This window comes from Ornithorhynchus anatinus, chromosome 3, assembly GCF_004115215.2.
Source record: "Ornithorhynchus anatinus isolate Pmale09 chromosome 3, mOrnAna1.pri.v4, whole genome shotgun sequence".
Taxonomy (NCBI): Eukaryota; Metazoa; Chordata; class Mammalia; order Monotremata; family Ornithorhynchidae; genus Ornithorhynchus; species Ornithorhynchus anatinus.
The window spans coordinates 96,185,923-96,194,342 of NC_041730.1; the positions used below are offsets into that span (position 1 = coordinate 96,185,923).

The following is an 8,420-nucleotide window of genomic DNA, read 5'->3' on the forward strand; positions in this document are numbered from 1 at the left end:
GGACATCCCGCCAACATCTCAAACTTAACATGTCCAAAACAGAACTCCTCTACCCACTCAAACCCCATCCCTTCCCCTGACTTTCCCATCACCATCCTTCCTGTCTCACAAGCTCAAAACCTTTGTGTTATCTTTGACTCATCTCTCTCATTCAACCCACACATTCAATCTGTCACTAAATCCTATAGGTACAACCTTCAACATCACTAAAATCCGCCCTTTTCTCTCCACCCAGACTGCTACCACGTTATTACAATCACTTATCCTATCCTGCCTGGATTATTAGATCAGCCTCCTTGCTGACCTCCCAGCCTCCAGTCTCTTGCCACTCCAGTCCATATTTTACTCTGCTGCCCTGATCACTTTTTCTACAAAAATGTTCAGTCCATGTTTCCCTACTCATCCAGAACCTCCATTGGTTGCCCATCCACTTCCACATCAAATAGAAACTCCTTTTCATCGGCCTTAAAGCACTCAACCACCTTGCCACTCTCCTACTTCAACCCAGATCACACACCTTGCTCCTCTAATGCCAACCTACTCACTGTTCCTCGATCTCATCTATCTCATCTCCGACTTTTTGCCCACATTCTGTCCCTGGTCTGGAATGCCCTCCTTCAGAGAAGCAGCGTGGCTCAATGGAAAGAGCCCAGGCTTGGGAGTCAGAGGTCATGGGTTCGAATCCTGGCTCTGCCACTTGTCAGCTGTGTGACTGTGGGCAAGTCATTTAACTTCCTGGGCCTCAGTTCTCTCATCTGTAAAATGGGGATGAAGACTGTGAGCCCCACATGGGACAACCTGATCACCTTGTATCCCCCAGCGCTTAGAACAGTGCTCTGCACATAGTAAGCGCTTAACAAATACCAGCATCATTATTATTATTATCTGATAGACAATCACCCTCTCTACCCCTCAGAGCCTTATTGGAGGTACAGCTCCTACAAAAGGCCTTCCTGAATTAAGCCTTCATTTCCTCTTCTCACGCTCCCCTCTGTTACCCTTGCACTTGGATTTGCTCCCTTTATTCATTCAATAGTATTTATTGAGCCCTTATTTTACGTAGAGCACTGTACTAAGCACTTGGAATGTACAATTCGGCATCAGAGACAATCCCTGCCCAATGACGGCTCACAGTCTAAACAGGGGAGACAGACAGCAAAGCAAAACAGAACAAAACAAAACAGTGCAACATCATCAAGATAAATGGAATCATGGAGATATACACCTCATTAACAAAATAAATAGGGTAATTAATATATACAAATAAGCACAGTGCTGAGGGGAGGGGAAGGGGGAAGAGCAGAGGGTGGGGAGGCTTAGGGGAGGAGACGAGGAGCAGAGGGGAAGGGGGGGCTCAGTCTGGGAAGGCCTCCTGGAGGAGGTGAGCTATCCCAGGTGCTTAGTACAGTGTTCTGCACAGAGTAAGTCCTCAATAAATAAGATTCATTGATTCTCCTCAGTACTCAGTGGGACTTTCCACTATTGGCAGAAGAACCAATCTCCTCCCAGAATGTTCCAGTAGCTTATAGGAAGGGTTGGCAAAACCAGTCCATTTGTACCTTGGAGGTTCAGAGTCCCAGATTCTTTATGTACAATCCTCCTGCTAGTCCGAAAGAATTTCAAAGCACCCTGCTCTAACTGTGGTCTTGCTTTCTAAGAGAGTGAAGTGAACGGAGATCCTGGAGAAGAGAGGAGCCTGAAGAAAGCAAATGGTAAAGCACACATCCTTTACCGGAGAGAAGGCTCATTGTGGAACAAGATGAGCTGAATTTCTTTACTGGAAATCTAAGACTACTTAACTCTAGTCCTAGAGAAGATTGTTTCAAACATTGGATTTGATTTTACACTCCTGGGGTTCTTGTATTAGCAGTTGTGAAACTGCATAAATGCTATATCCACCAATTACCACTTTGTTTTCCTAATTCTCACTGACCCTGGGTTCTTATGACATAGTTTTATGCCTTTTTAAAAAGAAATATTTATATATAGCAGGATTCTGAAATATACCACATCCTTTCTCTCCTCATTCTACTGGAAGTGAGCATAGGAAGAGATAGTTCCATGTCCATCTACAAACTCTGAAAGAGAAAACACAAGGCAAGAGAAGCAGCATGGTTTAGTGGATAGAACATGGGCCTGGGAATCAGAAGGACCTGGGTTCTAATCCTGGCTTCAACATATGTCTGATGTGTGACCTTGGGAAAGTCACATAACTTCTCTGGGCCTCAGTTAATCCCCTCTCTAAAATAGGGATTAAGAGTGTGAGCCCCCCATGTAGGACAGGGACTGTGTCCAACCTGATTAACTTGTATCTACCCCAGTGCTTAGAACAGTGCTTGGCGCATAGTAAGCACTTCACATATAACATAATTATTATTATTAATTGTTAAAATTCTTGCCAGTGCAAATTTTAGAAAAGACTTTGAAATTGTTGAGTGATAGAGATAGTTGAATGATAGTTAAAACTTCGAAACTGAGGGTACTCTAAATGGGAAAATTGCCTAGAGCCGAAGGGAAAATTAAAGCTCCTGATCATTCACCAGTACCATCTCTTCACCAGACAGCCACATGACTCTTCTGGGTACCCGCTGCCCATTTCCCTCCCCGGCCCCTTATTGTGGCTCCCAGAATCCTCAGTGTCCTCTCTCCCAGACCAAAACTCTGCCTCCCTGGGATCCCGGACTGGCTTTCTTCCACGTCACCAAGGAAACTGCAGCCCACCCTGCCCTGCTCCAACCCAGTGGGACCAAGAAAAGCAGCTACAATCTGATGCTCACCTCCACAAAACCACAGGAAGGCTGAGGCTGCAGAAGCTGCAGCTGTAACTGTGGACTCTGAGCCTTGAGGAGCCTGAAATGCTGCTCCTCTAAAGTTCTACTAATCTTTGTTTTTGTCTTTATATTGTCTTAGTGTTTTGTTTCATTTCTCCTTATGAATCTACCCCCTGTACCCTCTGCCTTTATTCAGGCTGGAGCAGTCCCTGTCCTATAGGACACCCACAATTTAAGTAGGAAAGAGTAGGGTTTAATCCCCATTTTACAGATGAGGAAACTGAGGCATTGAGAAGTTAAGTGACTTGCCCAATGTCACAGCAAGAAAGTAGCCAAAGCCTTTTGTCTTAGACAATTTACTTTGTATTAGGCCCCTCATATATCTCCATTAAACTCGTACTGATTTTCAGAGCTCTGAATAAGGAAAATCCCTGGAAATTATTCATGTCATGCAAGTTGCCTAGGATCATAAATGCTGAGCACTGTCTAGAAGAGCAGATTATTCAGAGGAAAACTCTTCTGCTTGTTCAATGCACCACTTGTCATGTCTAGGATTACATTAGCTGAGACAAACTTCAAGTACATATCTTGGGTGGAATTCAGTTAAAATGTGGCTATTTTATGAGACAGCTGGAACAAGTCAACTTTTCTTCAGCAAAAAAAAAAGACTTCCTAATTAAGAAAATGTGCTTGAGAAAGATTGGTGATTTTTTTTTTTTTTGTGACATCCAGTTTCTCAATGATTTAAGTGAAAACAAAATATAAAAATGTCCCCTTTTACATGCTATAATATAGACTTTAAAATTAAGATGGGAAGTGTTGGGAAGTAAATGAACAGAAATGGGGTGCCAGACAGTGTACAATATGAGGTTTCTTTATATTTTTGTTAAGGTGTTCAACCAGCTGCATGTGATTCCTCACTAAAGACCTGTTAATCTTTCTGTGATTATTAAAGAGGCATTTGGAAGTCAGCATCAGGCAGAAAAAAACAACAAAATGTGAATTTTATTGAACTGAGATGGATCTAAGAATCCCATTTATTTAGCATGTTCTAGGGTAGCAGAGCTGGGTTTACAGAAAGCCATGTTGCATAGTGGGTAGAGCATAGGCCGGGAAGTCAGAAGCACCTGGATTCTAATCCCAGATCCACCACTCTGCTGTGTGATTTTAGGCAAGTCACTTCACTTCTCTGTGCGTCGGTTACCTCATCTAAAATAGGGATTAAGACTGTGAGCCCCACGTGGGACATGGACTATGTTCAGCCTGATTTACTCATGTCTACCCCAGTGCTTAATACAGTGTCTGGCACATAGTAAGTGCTTAACAAATACCCAAAATAATTATAATGACCCCACTGGTTATCTAACCATCTATTCACTTTCACTTGTTCTCTTGGACATGACACATCTCACATTAAATACTAAAGACAGAGCATGAATCTCTTCCCACATAATAACTATTATATATGTGGACTTACATATCTTCATTACCACATACTATTTGTAATCAAGATACTTTTCCAGTACTTAGAACAGTGCCCAGTGCTTAAAACAGTCCTTTGTACATAGTAAGCACTTAACAAATACCATTATTATTTCTATTTTCAGTATTAATAATAATAATAATAATGTTGGTATTTGTTAAGCGCTTACTATGTGCCGAGCACTGTTCTAAGCGCTGGGGTAGACATAGGGGAATCAGGTTGTCCCACGTGGGGCTCACAGTCTTAATCCCCATTTTACAGATGAGGGAACTGAGGCACCGAGAAGTTAAGTGACTTGCCCAAAGTCACACAGCTGGCAAGTGGCAGAGCCGGGGTTCGAACCCATGACCTCTGACTCCAAAGCCCGTGCTCTTTCCAGTGAGCCACGAGTATTATTGCAGAACCCATTGAGAGGGAAGACATGGATATATTTAGGGTTCTTATTCTTGATGTCATTTTACCCACTCTCCGGAATAGGTGAAATAGAAGCCAGATGCAGTGGAGAACCCCTCTCAGGGTTGCACCTGGAGAGTTCTCAGTATTCTACCAGACTTAACTACAGGAGAGAGCACGAGGCAGAGGTCTATCCATTCCATTCCTAGCTTGGGCAGTGGCTAGCGAGTGGAAGGCAATCTGCTACAAGTCCAAACTCACCTGTGCTGGGCAGCAGCGACATGGGAGAGAATCAAGAGCGAAGACTGAAGTTTACTGCACGGAAGGAGGCAATGGTAAACCACTTCGGTATTTTCACCAAGAAAATACTCTATGGGTACACTACCAGAACGACTGCAGATGAAGGTGGGGCGTTTTGGGAGAAATGTGTCCATGGCACTGCTATGAGTCAAAGATGATTCGACGGCTTAAGACAAGACAAGGAATGAAGAAACAAGGACCCCAAGAGAAAGTTCAAAAGAAAAACTCTATACACAAGAACTAAGCTACCTGATCTAAATCCTGTGGCCTTTGTATGAATAAAAGAACCTGTTATATGTTAGGTATGTTAATATATAAATGCTGTATATACTGTTTTATATGACTAGCAATAAAAGATAGCCGAGAGAGTACCTCTATTGACTTAATGTACTTCAGGTACTGAATATTCTAATAAGATTTCATTCATTCACTCAATCATGTTTATTGATCATTTACTGTGAGCAGAATACTGCACTAAGTGCTTGGGAGAGAAGCAACATGGTGTAGTAGATAGAGCAGGGGCCTGGAAGTCAGGTGGTCATGGGTTCTAATCCCAGTTCTGCCACTTGACTGCTGTGTGACCTTGGGCAAGTCATTTCACTTCTCTGTGCCTCAGATACCTCATCTGTAAAATGGGGATTGAGACCGTGAGCTCCACATGGGGCACGGACTGTGTCCAACCCGATTTGCTTGTACCTACCCCAACACTTAGTACAGTGCCTAGCACATAGTAAGTGCTTAAATGCCGTAATTATTATTACTACAATATAGCAATAAACAGGCAGATTCCCTGTCTTCCCACTGTCCTCTCTTAACCACATTTTTAGGGGTTAAAGGCCTTCTCTGCCTACTCAGATTAAGTTATCTAAAATTCTAATCACAGAATTAAGACATGCTTGCTTGCTTTGCAAGTAGTAAGATCTCAAGTCCCTGTCCATTCTTCTGAATCCAGACAAGACCAAAAAACTGGGGGAAGTAGAAATCAAAGGATCTGAGCATCATAGATGTAGGTCTTATTCTGAAGAACATGAGTTGATTAATGGAACAAAATCAGGGTTTCCTATTTTGTATGAACATATGGGCCAATTGCTGGTTATTCGAATTTTCCTCACGATTTCCAACCTGATGACCAGTCTACTTGGAAATTACATTAGTTTCCTCCTATTTCTAACTCTTCGTATCTTATGCCGTTGAGTGGTTTCCGACCCATAGCCATGCCATGGACACATCTCTTCCAGAACCCCCCTTCTCCATCTGCAATCATTCTGGTAGGGGAATCAGAGTTTCCTTGGAGAAAATATGGAAGTGTTTTACCACTGCCTCCTTCCACACAGTAAACTTTAATCTCCACCCTCGACTCTCTCCCATGCTGCTGCTGCCCAGCCCAGTTGAGTTTTGCATTGTAACAGATTGCCTTCCACTCACTAGCCACTGCTCAAGCTATGAATGGAAATGTTTCTGCTTGACTCTCCCTCCCATACACAAGACTGGTAGAGTACTAGAAATTCTCCAGTTGTGACCTTAAGAGGGGAAATTTTCCTTTTGCAGGAATTAAATTCCATTTTTTCCTGTTCTATCTTCCTTGAAGAAGGGGGAATCACATGGAGGCCATTTTCTTCAGCCTGATGATCCTTGGCATTTGTCTTAATCCTCACCATTTTGATTTTCATATATAATTGGTTATGAACAAAGCTCCCTCACTTATTTCATTCATCATCCAGTGAGAATTCTTGGAAACATGAAAGTAGACAACAATGGCTTCAAAGGGAGAACAAGACCAAGGAAAGTAGTTGGGGAAAGTTCATCTGCACAGGGAAGAGCCCAGATGCCCAGGCCCTACTCACCCGGTTCCCCATCTACAGGTGGCTCCAATGGTATTTATTGAGCACTTACTATATGCAGAGAACTGTAATAAGAATGATGGCATTTAAGCACTTACTCTGTATCAAGCACTGTTCTAAACACTAGTGTAGATAAACTAATCAGTTCAGATATAAATCCCTGTTCCATATGGAGCTCACAGTCTAAGTAAGAGGGAGATAGGCATTGAATCCCTACTTTGCAGATAATAATTTAATAATTTTGGTATTTGTTAAGCACTTACTATGTGCCAAGCACTGTTCTAAGCACTGGGTAGATACAAGGTAATCAGGTTGTCCCACATGGGACTCACGGTCTTAATCCTCATTTTCCAGATGAGGGAACTGAGGCACAGAGAAGTTAAGTGAATTGCCCACGGTCACACAGCTGATAAGTGGTGGAGCCTGGATTAAAACCCATGACCTCTAACTCCCAAGCCTGGGCTCTTTCCACTGAGTCAAGGCATGGGCAAGTTAAGTGATTTGCCCAAGGTCACAGAGCTGGGATTAGAACCCAGGTCCTCTGAATCCCAGACCTGTGCTCGTTCCATCAGGCCACACTGCTTCCCACTAAGCCCTTGGGAGAGTACAATACAAATAAGTAGGTATAGACAATTTATAGACAATTTCTGCCCAACAAGGAGCATATAGACTAGAGAGGGAAAGAGATATTAAAATCCACAAAAGACAGATATGTACATAAGAGTTTGGGGCTGGGAAAGGAGTAATATCAGAGTCCTAAAGGGGAATGGAACCAAGTGCACGGGTGACACAGAGGGAGGGATAAGACGGGAAAGTGAGGGCTTAGTAGGGACAGGCCTTTTGGAAGAGAGGTGCTTTTGTAGGGCTTTGAAGATTAGGGAGAGTGATGGTCTGCCTGGAGCCGCTGGCTTGAACTCCACCACCACAAAGATAACTGGTTTTTAATGTCATCTCTCTAGCTTCCATCTGATATTTAGTGGCCACTAATACATTGTCCATTTATAACATTATGTCTCTAGGAAAAATCCCTAAATATTTATAAGTAATAATCCAATTTCTAACCTACTTTGGGTACCTCAGTCTTGTTTATCCCACCACCAACACCTTGCTCATGTCCTTCCTCAGGCCAAGAACTCCCTACCCCTTAATGTAAACTTCTTGTGGATAATCCAGTTTCCAACCTACTTCCTGTACCTCAGTCTTGTTCCCGCCAGTCAATTAATCAATGGTATTTATTGAGCACTTGTGTGCAGAGCACTATACTAGCACTTAGGACAATACCAAATAACAATTTGGTAGACACACTCCATGCCCACAGTGAGCTTACACTAACCCCTGGTCCATGTCCTCCCAATCCCCAGTTAGCAGGGATTGTAACTACTAACTCTACTGTTTTGTACTTTCCCCAATCCCTTGTACAGTGCTCTACCTTCAGTAAGTGCTCAATAAATACCATTGATTATTTGATTTCCGTGGAACCCTCTGAGGATGAATATTGAGGGAGGGCTATAATTCATATTTTAATGAGATATATTTCCCTCACCCTTTGAGTACTCCTTCAGTTTGAGGATGACTCTGGCAATGACAAAACTGCATCCATGTAAATAATCTTAGCTCCTTGGATTAATCAGT

The 8,420-nt window shown here is 42.7% G+C and overlaps 1 non-coding gene across 1 annotated transcript; it reads left to right on the forward strand.

The window, feature by feature from the left end:
• Window positions 1-4,760: 4,760 nt before the first annotated feature.
• Window positions 4,761-4,898, forward strand: LOC114810837. Its single transcript, XR_003758528.1, has one exon. It is a non-coding gene; the product is annotated as a small nucleolar RNA SNORA7 (small nucleolar RNA).
• Window positions 4,899-8,420: the final 3,522 nt, after the last annotated feature.